Source organism: Nesoenas mayeri (genome assembly GCF_963082525.1).
Source record: "Nesoenas mayeri genome assembly, chromosome: 1".
Lineage (NCBI taxonomy): Eukaryota > Metazoa > Chordata > Aves > Columbiformes > Columbidae > Nesoenas > Nesoenas mayeri.
The window spans coordinates 178,512,671-178,528,288 of record NC_137541.1 but is presented as its reverse complement, the minus strand read 5'-3'; positions in this window follow the sequence as shown (position 1 = coordinate 178,528,288).

The window sequence follows — 15,618 nt, the reverse complement described above, 5'->3', positions numbered from 1 at the left end:
TTCAGCTGAAGGATAACTTGTTTCTGTCATTCTTAACACTATTAACTAAACTTTCCTAAAAGTAATTAGACTTCCATGGAGACCAACAAAACTGATCTATGTCTGTCTACCTTAATAACTGAGAGCTAATGCTAAAGGCTCCTCAAAGAAACAAGAAGAGGAAAAAAAAAAAAAATAGCATTCACTCTTTTGATTCAGGAGATTGTTCAGTAGAATACTGTCACTATTCATAGCTACAGAGACGTACAAGACATGATATTCACTTAAAAGCCATCAATGGGTAAAAAACCAGTACTTAAAAGCTATTGAGGAGTCATTATCAGTCAGAAATCAGTACAGAGCAATGATGTATCGGGCCTTCCTCAGAACAGACTGCTGCAGTATCTGCTCAGCTACCATGGAATAACAAGAAAGATTTCCAGTGGGCTGGCAGTGGGTTCAAACTCCAGTGGCAGCATTTTTCCTTTCTTTTTGTGGTGAGTTTTAGCATCAGCATGATGAAAAGAGGCTGCCTAGTCTCATTCTTTGATGTTGATTTTTAAATAATCTTCTAGAAGATTGGAGCTGTGTATGTGAACCACCTCAAGAAACTGCATCTTAGTTTCTCCTTTCCTCGGTAAGTTCAATGTTCAAGTGTGGAAGGAGACACTCCATGGATATTGTGGGAGGGATTGCCATGATGAGGCTCGGCAGAAGCTGCATGCCAAAATACTCAGTCTGCACAAAACAATGGCATATTGAAGTGTTCTCTGAAAGGATATTAGATGTTTAAGTTACCTAGTAGTGACTGCAATGATCATGCCACTGCTGGTACTTTTCTCTGTATTGACAGCTTTATCTTAATAATAACCTTAAAAGAAGTCAAATGACATTAATAATTCAGCTTAATTTCCTTTTATTAAACGTGTGTAAAAGTTTATCTTTACAGAATGTCATGAGCATAAAGTAATTAGTGCTTATGAGAAGATTGGATGCTGGTTTAAGTACCATCAATAACTCAAAAATTTGCTTAAGAGAATTCTCATTATTCTGAAGTTTATCGTACTATTTCATCATTGTCTTGAATGTTTCCTGCTTAAATTGGAATGTGTATTTTATGAACACATTAATATTTTCCTTGAAGATTTTTTTTTTTAATAAATTATTTTCACCAAACATTCTGACCTCACACTCTGTGTTGTCTCATGGTAGTCTACAGGATTAAAAAGATGTAAATGATGCAAAACTTGACATAAACAGCCAAATTAATTTTCGCTTTCCCGTGAATGCAAAATCTCACTGAAATCAGTAAGAATTACATTGATATTATATTAATAATGGAGAGCACATTTTGTTCAGCTATTTAACTACACTATTAGCCTCACAACAGTAAGACAGGAAAAAAATGTGGGAATTGTTATTCTGCAAATTACAGTTTATTCTCTGATATTCCTGTACACTAGCCATGCAAGGGAATACATTTCTTCCCTGTCAGCCATCCTGTCAGCTAGTACAAAATGACATATGCAATGAGGTGAGTTGGGCTCTACTGAGATCATTTCCCTTCCTCTTCTCATTTGTTGTTCATTTTGTCCAAAAAAGGTGCATTGCAGCTTATGCTTTCCCCATCTCACATGTTCAGTTATTTGAACAACTTATAAAGATCAAAGGTATCTGAAATCAGGTAGCTACTGTCATGCAATCTTGCAGCAGAAATATTAATGAGCAAAAAATGTTTCAGCTAATGGAAAAAAAAAAAGGCCAAAATAAATGATAGGGATAAACTACATTTGGTATATCAGCAAAAATGTACCTGCTGTTTGAGTTGTAGCAAATCCATACATGGTAGGGTAATGATAGCAGTGCTAGCTGCTGTCAATTTATTGCATCAACATCCATCACATAAAGTTATTAAATATACATCTGTTATTTGATGTATTAGAAATGAAGTCATTGTAGCAGAATTTTGTCACAAGATCAATAACTCAGAAAATAAATGTCTTGGCTTCACCTCAGTGTTTACAGTGTTTGGTAGCAGGAGACCATTATCCTTTGACAACGTTCTATAGTGGTAGCAATATCTTCTAATTTTAAGATCAAGTACAGTATATGACCTTTAGTTCTTATATTATTTATAGATTTTTGCATTAAATTTACTATGAGAAGATACAATGAAACACCATTTGTTTTGGTTCTTCTTTATTTTATTGCAAACCTGACTAACCACACACTTGCATTAAATTGTTTCATGCTCCTGGCTTATCTCTTTTGCACTGAAAATGCAACACAGAACAAATGCAATAACATCTATTTATTTTTTTTTTTTTTTTAAATACATTTATTAAATGTATAACAAGCCCAATGCACCTCTTCAGTTGATATGTAGAATGTGTGCAGGAGGTAGTGACATGAGAAGTTCTTTGGATTTAGTGAAGTATCAGTATAACTCCTTTGGTTACTGAACTTTCCTTGTTGATTTACTATGTCATAGGTGAGAGAGAACTGCATATCTGGATATTTGTCATGGCCACAGCTTTTGGATAAAGTGTATGCCTTCTAGATTATTTGGATTTTTTTTTTTTTTTTCCCCTTACGTGTTTTTAAATTACTTGAAACAATTATATATACCCGTACTAGAAATGAAGAACATGATATACAGTAAACTAATGGCCATTTGATTTTTTTAATCACAATATCTGTTATCCAATGTCAACATTAGCATTAATTTCTGTTGACTGCTGATAAAAGAAGTGACAAAACCTCAAAAATTTCATTTCTGGTTGGGAAAAACTCCAGTGACTGGTGAGTGTTTGGTTTGCCCTGTCCTGAATAATAGATTTCAGTAACAGGACAGAAACCTCTCTCTCCTCACTTACATGCTTCAGCTTCTGAATACGGTACTACTACTCTCTCTAGGGAGAGGGAGGATAAATTCAAACGTAGAAACAGCTTTTCAGTGACTCCTCCTTTCTCTTTTCTATGCAACCTGGACAAACCAAAATGGAATTCTGGAACTGCAGTACACAACTCAGTACACCACTCAGTAGTCCAGATGATATCTTATTCATGTTTCTTTGAATGTTATTCATGCCTACTTTCCTTTACTGGAAGCATAACACCTGATGCAACTGTATACAGTATTTGTTCCAGTAAAGTTTAAAGTTGCATCTTGTAGTTCTTGTCATTTACCAAAGTGATGACAAGAGCAGACCTTAGACTCTTTTTTTTTTTTTTTTGATGCTAAATTGAATACTGATTCTGCTAGTCCATATTTGAGATCATCTAGAAATTTCTGTATGATGTATTGATAAATTTCTATTATGGAAGCATTTCTCACTTTGTCCTACAAACAAAATTTCTGTAAAATAGTCTTACATTTATTTCCAGTATTAATAACAAATTGAGACTGATTGCCCATTACTAAGTCTTCCCTATTTCATCTACACAATATAATCCACTGATGTCTTCACTTTAAGCTAGTTCACCTAGCTTCCAGAGCTTATGCTTATGTTAGTTTCACAAATTAAACTGATAATTAGAATAATAAAAAGAAGTTTTATAGGAACAGTTGTATGAGGTCTATTAGGTTTTCTTTCTAAAAAAAACCATATTCACTTTTAAAAATAAAAGGTATAAGGTTTCCTCTGTTAAATTCCTTATATAAGATTACTATTTTATTTTTTTTTTATTTCCCCCCCATATTGCAACTTCACTTAGTATCCTTACTAAGTCTAGAAAGCAGTGATTTGGAAAGCAAGAAAGAGAAAAAGTAACTAGACACAAAAAGATCAAAAAAAATCAAAGGAGAGGAAACACTGAAATACGTTTAAAAATAAACAAAAAATAATTCTTCCCTAAAGAAGCTCATGACTTTTGGATATGCCAGAACTCCTGAGCTAATTGAACCTGTAAAGAACACAGTTACTATGAAATCTCACAGTTAAGCTGTAGTTTAAAACATCTTGCAACAGAAGATTTATAATTTATAATATTTATGTAAAGATTTTTGGAATGAAATCCTGGTTCTATTTGTCTTTGGAGACCATGAATATCTGTAAAGATATCTGTACATACTTATATACAAAAAGACACACATATTTATATCACTTTCATTAAAAAAATCAAAACTGTTCTGAACGTTTACTTAAAGAAAACTTAAAGAAAAGCCAACAAAGTATTATGACTAGACATTCTTTAAACTCTAATTTCAATGTAAATGCTGCCATTTTCATAAAGTATATATGACTATCATATTTTAAGAGCAGGCAGCATTTTATTAGCATTTTAGAAGAGATATAAAAATGATTTTTTTAGATCATCTTGATCAATCAGATCCAGAATTGTTCCTTGGTGTGATTCATATCTGTGAAATGGAACTCAATGGAAAATAACACTAAACTAAGATTAAGGTTACCCAGGTATGAAATATACTATATTTGTTTTATCTGATTATATTTGGTAATATTTTATAAATGTTCTTTGTCTGCGTTGATGAGTCCAGTCTAAGCTGTAGTTCATGTGCAGGATATAGCTCTGAATAGAGAGATATTCAAGGCACCGTTTACTTTTTTCTTGTTAATATATAGGAGAATTTATAGGCAAAGAAAGAAAAAGTTTCTGTATCCTTAGACTCTTGTCTTTGAATGACTATGTATATTTCCTTTCATAACTTATAATGAGCCTCTAAAATAAACAACTTAGATATTAATCTTGGATCCCCAAATTAAAGCACATTAATCATTCAGAGGTTCCTATTTTTATTAAATTTATGTTTTAAACCATTTTACTGTGACTACAGTTCATAGGAAATAAACACAATAAATAAATAAAAACATTATTGACTAATCAAAAGCCAAGATGAATCTCTAGTATGCATTGATGTCATTGTTACTATGCTGATTTATGCTAATTAAGGATTTATTCATATGCTGGGTAAAATTCTGTGATCACAGTTTTAGTGGGCATTGAGATAGATACCTTTATTTTTTCCTGTTTTTCAATGTCTGCTAGTCTTATTTTATTGAACCTTGAGTAGCTTCAGACTTATTTCTAGTGAGGTAACTGCCAAAATGTTTAAAATATATTAGTGAAGGAAAGCTTATCAAATAGTATTTCAAACAACCTAATTTTTCATCTTTTTCATGGAAAGAATTCATAGAATATAGAGGTTTATGTTGTGTGTCTGTCTCCTCCTTTTTTTTAGCACTATTACAGACTTAAGACAAAGTTACTTGCGCATTCTGTCAATAAAATTCATGAAAGTTTGTTCAGTTGCATCTAATGAAATTACTAATGTCAGCAAGGTAGACAGAAAATAACAGGAATGAAAGTAGAGCAGCACATTATGTCTGGTAGTTGTATCATTTACTGTACCAAAACTGTTTCTGTATTGACCCAAAAGAGCATTTGTGTGGTATTTATAAATTCTGGGAAAATAGTATGAGACTTGTTAATTCAGAACACTATGACATTCTCAGCCTGGTATATACTTCAATTATGTGTTTGCCTCTAAATCTGAACAGAAAACTGGTTGCAGTGTTTTTTTTCAACTGGAAGAAGTGTCTCAACCTATCAGCAATAATGCAATTGCTGGCTCTTAGAAAGGGACACTACAAGACAAAACTGGTAAATTTAGCTAGCTCTTGATAGCTCCCATTTCAACAACTAAATAATTGATTTTTCAACAGTTCAGTTCTAATTAGGAATCTACAGGGGTAAATTTTGAAAATCTGTCCATTTTTTATGATAATGAAGTTGGAGCTGAATCTATTTTTTTTGTTAACATTTTCAAGCACAGCTACACAGAAACATGAAGAATCACCTGTGCAGTCTCCTGGGCTTTTTTTCATTGTAGAGGATTCTTCCATACCCAGTAAAACGACATGGTATATGTAAATAAATAAATAAATAAATAAATAAACACAAAAAGTTCATATCTTATAGTCAATAATTAGTTATTAAGTAGTATCTATCAAAAATCTCTAAGAAAGCAGTAGGTATCATTGTCCGTACTGCCAAAATAAAACATTGATGGAAGTGATAAAAAATCGTTTATGGTGATGAATACACTGCAGAATGCAACACAGCACGGGGAATCCCCAAACTAGCTCTCGGCAAGCTTGAACCTCTATCTGAAGTGATGCACTGTCAAGCAGAGAGATGCTAGCTCAGATCCTGAAACAGGCTGATGTGTCAGTCTTATACAGCATCATAAAATATTATCCCAAAAGTAGGAGAAATTAGCTTGTTGCATCTCTGCTAAAATGACTATACTGATTACAAGACTACAGGTGATTCTTTCCCTGGTAGGTTGGGAAATCTCTGCACCACTCTTGCAGTACAGTCACAGGATTTACCCTAAGGCCAGCATGCATCAGAAAGAAAATTGAACCACTGCAAAAATAATACTTCTCTTTCAGAATTCTGCACAATTTATAATTATTAATACCATATAACATGGTAAAATAGTTAATATCACTCAGTGGCAACATACAAAGTTTCTGGTTAAAAAAAAAAAACCCAAAACCAAAAACCTCACAACCTGCAGGTTTTGTTCTCTTGATAATGCTTAAGCTTAGACGGAATGAACTAATCACATAATTGCTCTCACATTATACAGTTGTTCCCACATAAAGTAGTTGGCACTCAACTAACTAATTAGGTGTGATTACAACTGTAGTATTTGTGAATGCTTAAAAAAAAGAAATCTTCCCATAAATCTTAGGAAATGAAAGGCAATATGACTGTGGCAAAGAACGTAACATAAGAAACATTCATGACAAGCAACAAGCCTAGAAGATGATGTTTGGATTCCAGGATAGAGTCGTGTAAACAATGGATTATTTTAAAATCCAGTGCTTAGGCTGAACCAAAGACCTGTAAAATAAGGAAACTGGCCAAGATAACTGAAATACAAATATGTCAGATTTCTTGACCATATAGAAACAGGAAGAAATGTAAAAATATGTATTTTAAACATCTCCTCTTACTCAATATTAAATTGTCTGTTTAATTCTTGTGGACTACTTAACTTTTTTTCAGTTTTGTATCTTTTTTGCTCACATGTAGATGCATCTGAAAATGAAAAATATTCAAGGTAAACAAAACAATGAATTTTGCATGAGGTAAATAAAATAGAATATCTACAATCATTCTTATAAAATTGTGGAAAAGTGCAAGCATGTTTTGGATTGCTGAACTCCAATATCTCCAACATTTTGACTGAAATTATTCATTGAATTGTAATCAAATACAGTGGTAGTTACTATCCCTAATTCATTCCACATAGTGAGCTGAAGAAAATGCAACTTCCTAACAGTAGTAATACAGAGATCAAAATGCTACTGATCATTCACATACCTATTCTGCAGTCTTTAATATGATACAGTAACACTGTCTCTTTGATTCATTCCATGTTTTCATCCATAGAATTGCAGGCTACTCATACAAAAAAAAAAATCTGTTTCAATAAAGTGCACTTGTGAATGAAAAGTGTGGAGTTTACATATTTCTTGTAAATATTTGTATAAATTGTAGCAGATGACCATGTTGTTTCCGAAGGAATTCATAAGTACTACCTTTAGTTACCTGCATACCTATTACTGATAGCTATTGAATGGACCTCTGTTAAGGTTTACTCAGCATCAAAATATCAGGATCTTACTAACATCTTTCTACACTTTTGGAAGCATTTCAAAATCCATGAAATTCAGGAAAGAACAACAGAAAGAAATAGGAAATGCAGACATAAAACCTCAAATATTATGACTTTTAAAATTTTCTTTTAGTGAGTACTACACAGAAAAATATACATACTCGCAAATATACTAATATTTCAATCCTAAGGAGTATGACACAGTCATGGGGAGAATGGTGGTTAACTTTAATGTGAATACTTTCCAATGTATACCATATTTGGCCATGGCTATAAGAAAACACATTAGGTTAATGCATATTTTTGTTTGTTTGTTTGTTTGTTTCTTTTTTATCTTTTCCCTGCCTAATTATCACAAAAGCAAACTCCTTTAAAACTGTGGGGTTTTTTTGGTGTGTGTGGTTTTTTTGCTTTTGTTTTTGTTTTTTTTTGTTTTTTTTTTTTGTTTTTTTTTGTTTTTTTTTTTTTTTTTGTAATGGTATAGTATAGAAAAGGATTAGATTATACATAGTTTGCAAACCAGTGAATTGTTGTTGGTTTTTTTTCTTTTTTTTTTTGTTTACTTAGAGTCTTTGGTTGCTAGGAAATTTCTACTATAATTAAGCTATTGAAAGTATTTCGTAGATCTTCATATTTCTAGTGAAATAAAGGTCTTCTTAAGTGTTTCTGTGGTAAATGTTCACTCTGGGATTTTCATTCTCTGGACAGCTCCAGCTCCCACAGACATAGAGGCACACAGTTCGTGAAACTGAGCTTGTGAAAGTTCATTTTTTGGAGGAATTCATGCAACTGATGTTTCTGAAGCTGTCTTAGAAGACCACAGAGACAGATTTATAAAGTGAGTGACAACCGAGGAGAGAAGAAGGCGCTTTGTTATCTAGTGAAACTTCTTGCATAACAGGACCAGCACAGATTCCAGAATCAGTCCTTTTTCAAACCCAGCACACATTTTTCCTTTTTTTTTTCTTTTTTTTTTTTTCTTTTTTTTCCCCTAAGGAAGGGACAAACAATCAAACAATGATCAATGGCCATTTTTCTTCTTATTTTAGCTTTGTCTATTATTTTGGAAAATCCTCACCTCTCTTGTCAAGTGGATCCCACCTCTTTTAAGCAGTCCTTGATCCTCCCAGAGGGGTCCATGGTTGTAAAACCAACCAGTGTTATCAACACTAGTCCAACAAACAGATGTTAACCCACAGGATCTGTTCACTCCTTTTCCAGCCTTTCCACCTCACTGCCAGAATCAAAGAAAAAGCCAAAAACATATGTTCCCTATGTCCTTGACGTGTTAGAAAGAAAGAAGGCAGGGAAGAATTCAGCTTTCTACAGGAAGCATAAGCACTGGATTTAAAGTTTATTGTCTGTAAAGTCAATGCATTCTTCATTTTGTATATAAAGCAGTGTTTATCCTGAGATATGGAAGCAGAAAACTAATTCTTCAGTTTTCAGCAGGGATAGTCTCATCCTCTTCTTGCCTGATAACCTGATATTGTTTTAGAGCTCCTTCATTGCTTGTGACTCTCACATCCACCTGGGGTACTTTACAGCCTCTTGGTCAGGCCCACATCTTCAGTCCTCCCCAGAATGAAAAGGGCCTAAAATAAAGTTTGAAGTTCTGAGTGAGTACTCTAATGAGGAGGCTATTATCCAAAACTGGGTCTCTGTCTCCCTGTAAAGGCTCTGCAGAAGCAAGCTTGTCAGTTTCTGTATCTGCAAATTAGGCAAAATTGGAAAGTAGGTACTGTGATTTGATTATGTACTCATTTAATGATTGATTCTACCCAGGCTGAACCTTTAGGACTCATCTCTGTCTTAGGTGGACTAGATCTTAGCCCAGTCCTTCCTATGTGTCAACTGTTTCCCAGTTTGGGGTGTCTCACCTTGTAAATATAATTAAATTTATTTCCATCTAAATGCATTACTTCCCTTCTGGCCATGTTGAACCACATATTGTTTGATTATGTTCAGTCTGTCAAATGATCCGGATAACTTTGCAGAGTAATACATTCTATTTATTATTTACTACCCTCAATTTTCAAGCCATCTACAAATTTCATTAGTAATGATTTTATTATTTCTTTTAGATCTTTGATAAAAGTATTCCACAACATGAAGCCAAGAGCTGAAGCCAATGAGATTGTACAGAAAAAAAGAGCTCTGGTATTTTTAATTTATGGTCAATTTCAAAAACAATTACTTAAAAGATGTTTTCTCTTGCACAGAATATTTAAAAACATAAATAAATAATTGATTTTTCTTTTATTTATAACATAAAATACCTATATTTAATTACTGAAAAAATGAAATTGCCAGATAATTAACACAATTATTTTTTGAAATATTGTCACATATTTGCAGTTCTTCAGACAGTCCGTTAATTAAGCTTTGCATAGTTTGTGCTTATTTTAAACTAGAAAGCAAGCATGAGTGCATAGGAAAGGCAAAAATAAGAAATCATTTTAAAGTATGAATTTTAGGTGCTTAAAAAATAAGTATCTCATTTTTGAGTTTGTTTCATTTTGAAATAGAAAATATTGAATTTGAACTAATAAAGATGCTTTGAACTGTATTTCATAGTTAACTTGTGTTAAACCAACTGTCACCCTGAAAAAGAAACAGAGAATTAAAAAATCTCAAATGCCTCTTTATTCAAAAGGAAAATATAAAAATTAAAAATTATGTGTTCTACTAACAAGACAGAAGACAGACACAAACTTACCTCTACTTTAGTGAACCAGATTTTATATAGAGTTCATAGTTAGGCAGCTAAATGTGAAATATCATTAAACATATAAATATTTCCTAAAAATAATAATATTTTGTTTGAATAACTTATGTCACAACCACATTACTTTTTTATTTCTAATAATTGCAATGAACAGATCTAAAAATATAAATGTATATACAAACTGATGAAACTCTAGTAGCACTTCTCACACTTTTGCATTATACATCACTTTTCATTGCATTAAAGTATTTCTTTTCCTCGGATCTTTTAACTGCTTCACTCCACATGCAATTATCAACCTTCAGGTGGGAAGAAAAAGGTTCTTGTTTTTATCAGTTCTTACACTTTTTGGGAGTACTGTATTTTTAGTTATACCATTTACTAAATATAAGAGAGATTATCCCTAAAAAATCAGGGAGGATAAGTTTTCACTGGTTCAATTTGTGTCAAACCAATTCCTAACAACTTGAGTAGGTAATACAGAAGTAAAAGATAGGAAAGATCTATTTATTTCCCATAATTATCCATCTGATGGTAAAATTCTACTGTTTTATTTCTGCTAATTTAAAAATAGTTTAGTTGTGATGTCAGGATTGTCATAGCTTTTTCGTGACTTTAGTACTTGATTTCATTTGAAATAGTTTAATAGTTCTCTGACAGAGTGAATAGATACATTTTTTTTCTGTCTCACTTCCTACCCAGTTATGTCTGAGGCCACATTTCAGTCACCTGAATCTGGCATAGAAAATGCACACCAATGGAAGTCCTAATTTAGAGAACACTTATTGTCTAATTTATTTGTCTGTCCTTAATAACTCCGAAGGCAAGCTATCAGCTTTTTCAGCAGCACCTGTACATAGCCACAAATAGTTCCATGTTACCTTATGATGATGCATGAATAATCCTTGACCTTTCTTCTTATGTAAACATCAAACTCTCACAAATGCAGAGTATTATAGGTGAGAGTATTTAGCTGCTAATCAGAGTTCACCCAATGATTGTTTTTCAGAACTTTCTGTCTCCCTGAGAACATCAAAATTCTGTAAAAATGTATAAAGATAAAATGTCTTTTGACACAATTCCATGTGATTTTTAACAGAGGGAATAGTACAAGTCACAATACTCTGATGCCCTCGTAAGACAAATGTCACTTTTTTACTGAAAAAATAAGTTAATCAAGATGCATCAGCATGCATGTAACAGGTCTGCTTACAAGTATCAATTTAGGTACATACGTTAACCATTCAAGAGACTGGAAACAACCGCTCCTTTAACTGCTATTTTTAGGCTACCTAATCAGAAAGTTTATGAAACCAGAAACAGAAGTTCCTGTGGCAGAATGCAAACTTTCCCTCCCTGGCCCCTCTCTCCCCCTCCCTCCTTCAGTATGGAGGAGTGGGCACATATCCTCTCTTTCTGTGCTACTTGAGGCTAACAGCTTCTTTCGTTTGGCCCCAGAGCACCCTGGCCAGGGCCATTAGGAGAAGGGAGTGCCACCCACAGCAGTGTGGGGGTGCAGCGGAGCCTCTAGAATGCCTACAGTCAGGTCTGATCAGACAAAAACGGGACTTTCGTTGAGACTCCGCCCATTTTGTGGGTCTCTTGAAGCACAAGCTTAGCCCCTGCCCCCGAGAGCCCCCCTCCCTGGGATGGAGACTCCGCTTGCCTTGCCGCCACGGCTGTGAGTAAAACTTCTTGCAGAATTGCGAGTATATTTATACTTCCCGTGCACATATGCACGTATAACTTTCTGTGCTCCATATGAGCGCGTGCAAAATTAATCCTTGCAGAATCGCGGGTGTATTTTCCTTCCGTGCACGCGTAACATTCCGTGCACATTTGCACGCGTACTTTAAATTATTTCCTCGCATAATCGTGAGTGTATTTTCCTCCCATGCTTCCACGTAAGCACGTGTAAATATTCTGTGCACATTTGCACGTGTAAGTAAATTAACTCTTGCAGGATTGTGAGTGTATTATAAATTTACCCTCGCGGAATCGCGGGTGTACACTTCCCGTACTCACTACAAGTACGTGTACCTCTTTAAAAATAATCCTGCACCGTGTTTAGGCAAGTGTGTACTTCTCCGGGACTCAGGGACTGCTCCAGCATTGTTTTGAGTGAAATCACGTGCATGCACACTGTGGACCACCTGTTGTATTAGTTGCTGCCCATTAATAATTTTCCTCAACTGATATCTGAACTTTATTTAAGTCACTTTCGGAGTGCTAAAACCCTGTTTCTCACCAGTTTAATAAAAGTTGTTTTGGACCCTGTTGTCCCTTAAATTAACCTTGGGGTGCCTTCGTGACAGTTCCTCTGGTGTATTTATACTAAACATTTGTAATTATTTTGTTACATGAATAAGCTTTCAACTTTCAGAGCAGTCTGTATAACAACTTAATCATCTAAATAGAGCATGAAAACACTTCAACAAACTTTAAAAATGTTCAATAACACCTGTTTTAAGGAAGCATTTCTTGTTATCAGAAGATGCATTTGAGGTTTCCCCTGTATTAGACTGCCTGATATCTAAGACAAAGTGGTTTAGATAAAGTGAGCAAAACTCTCTCCAGAACTAATTCATTCAAGACAGACGTTCAATATTCCTAAATTTAATCAGATAATGGTGCTTAGTACAGAGATGGCTTTACTTGAAAAGATACAAGGTTCTTCTCACTTGTGGTCACACAATTACTCTGCAAATGCCAATTCGAACAGTAATGCTCATAGTATTTAGTTGGGAATTGCTAGGATATCAGCAGCTCCCTCGATCTAGTTTGAACATTTGAAGTACTTGAGAGGTAATTAAGGTTTCCTTCAGTTGCCTGTAGCTTTAGCTAAACCCTAAAGTCTGTATCAACTGATTTTTTTTTCAGTTCAACTTCCTCTCAGTTTCTCTCTCTATCTGTATGTCAGTCATCTCCCCTCTGCAAAGTAACTCAATGAGATCTGACTTAGTGCATGCAGACATTAGCTACCACTGAAAAAATCCTGCTAATGAAGTCAGAGAACAAAAGCAGACTATAGTTCTGTCTGAAACATCACAGGCAAGTAGTGTTCAACTGTGCCCACAGAGTAGCTTAGTTTATATTTAGTAAGTCTAAGGGTATTTGGTTTACTGCACATGGAAATCTAGAGAGCGATGTAGTGCACCTTGGAAATACCTGTCTTGCCATTGAGAAAAATTCTGGAGAAAAAAAAAAAATTAAAATGAATGTTTTATTTTATCTGAGGCTGAAGGGTATTGTTGATCCTTGATTCGTTGATCTGTGTCGCTGGCACATGCATGTATTTAAATGCTGACTTTGGTGATGGCAGTGACATTACTGAAAGCTCAAGAAAAGCACTAAATCTTAAGTGAAGAAGGGAACAAATCATAATGCTTACATGCCCTGAAAGAACTGTCAAAAGAAACTAAGTTAACAACTAAATAAAAATAATTAAAAAAAAAACAACACAAAAAACCCCAAGAAATAAATATTTTAAATACAAAAAGGAAGGCAGTCTTCATTAGAGCCCAATGACCTGCACTATGCTGAGTTAAAACAGCACCTTCTTAAGGAAAATAAAGAAAGGATTTTGTTGGAAGAAGAAATGTGCCTTAATTTTGGTAGCAGTTAAGGGATTTTTGAGACCTGAGCTTTTTTTCATTTTAATTCCCAACACCTCTCTTTCTTTTTTATGAGCACAATCTGTGTGAAACTAACAGATTTATGAACTCAAAAGAACAAAGTTTCACCATAAAATGTCACTGAATGGTGATTAATAAGTATTATCAGATACTAGTGGATATTAGTGCATTTTCTATCATAAGAGTATAAAAGGACTATAACAGAACTCGGTTACCACTAGAGAAAAAATAACTGAAAAGGCTAGCAGAAAATGGCAAGAAAGTCCTCCTGACATTCTGTCATCTATGACCAGAACTTCTGATGGTTCCGCAGCTTCTCCAGTCGAAATGCATTTTAGAAGACAGAGTAGCGTATTCTGCCATTCATCAGTTTATCAGTTGTGGGAACAGCTTGCAGAGACCATGAGCTTGTCTTCTTATGTGAATCAGCAGAGTCCCTCACTAACTCCAGCATGTGATTTCAACTTGCATATTCTAGGCTCTTCCTTTCCCTGCTGAGCAACTTAGCAGATTTTTCGCTTTTTTCTTCTAATCATCCCAGACAAATGGGTCTCCATTGCCCTGGATAGTAAATTCTCTATATGCCACAAAAAACTCATTTCTTTACAGATCATGTAAGAATAAAGGCTCCAATTCTCCATTACTCTAAAATACCATGGGAATTTTTTAAACTGAGTTTGTTACATACCTGTATTATGTTACAGTCAAATGTATCTTTGATATCTAAAATAATACCAAGAAGTTAAAATAAATGTCTCTACCTTGCTAAGACTGTGTACCTTGTATGAAATTTAAGGCTACAGTAATTTCATATACTAGTTATAAATCCCTGAAAAGCATGGATTATGATGAAAACTTTGACAAATCTAACTATAACTGCACGAACACATCACTAGCATGAGAAAATATATGTTTTTCTGGTAATAAAATGTGTTATTGCACTTGGAAATTTACATTCTTTATCTGTATAGGGAAGTAATACAGTAAGTTATAATTTTTACATGTTGAAAATGTTCAAGATTATGATCATAGCATTGACATTTTATGGCTACAGAGGTAAATTAATATTGAAGCAGTGAGGGCAATAAGGCTTCAAAATTTTTTTCTTTGATGATTTTTTGTGATTAATTAGAGCAGAAAGGGTAAATCTTTCCTGAAAATTAATAACAGCACTGGGGAAACAACAAAGAAAATGCTTTCATTTCTCTTACAAGAATTTTGTGCATGAAAAAAACATTAAATACTCAATTTATTTAGCAAAATATGTAACGTGATCAGTAAGACTGCGGAGAAACCTTCTGCTGAGGACTTATGTAATCTAATGGATAGCCAAGGCTTTGAATTGGTGTCTCTGTTAAGAATAATTTTCTTTTCTCTTAAAATCACATGAAAACACATGGTATACTTGGCATCCCATTTTTTTCCTTCTTAATGCTTCAGTCCATGAAGTCAAAAAATTAATCTTTTGATTCAGTTTATAAATATTTTTTCCCCTGTAGCAAAACTATGTCTTCTCCATCACTGTTTACTGAGGTAATTTCCTAAAAGAGAAGCAGATTTGTACAAGAGCTAAGAATGTACACTTGGAAAATTGCTTCTGTGTTTTCCCATTCGAGGTTTAA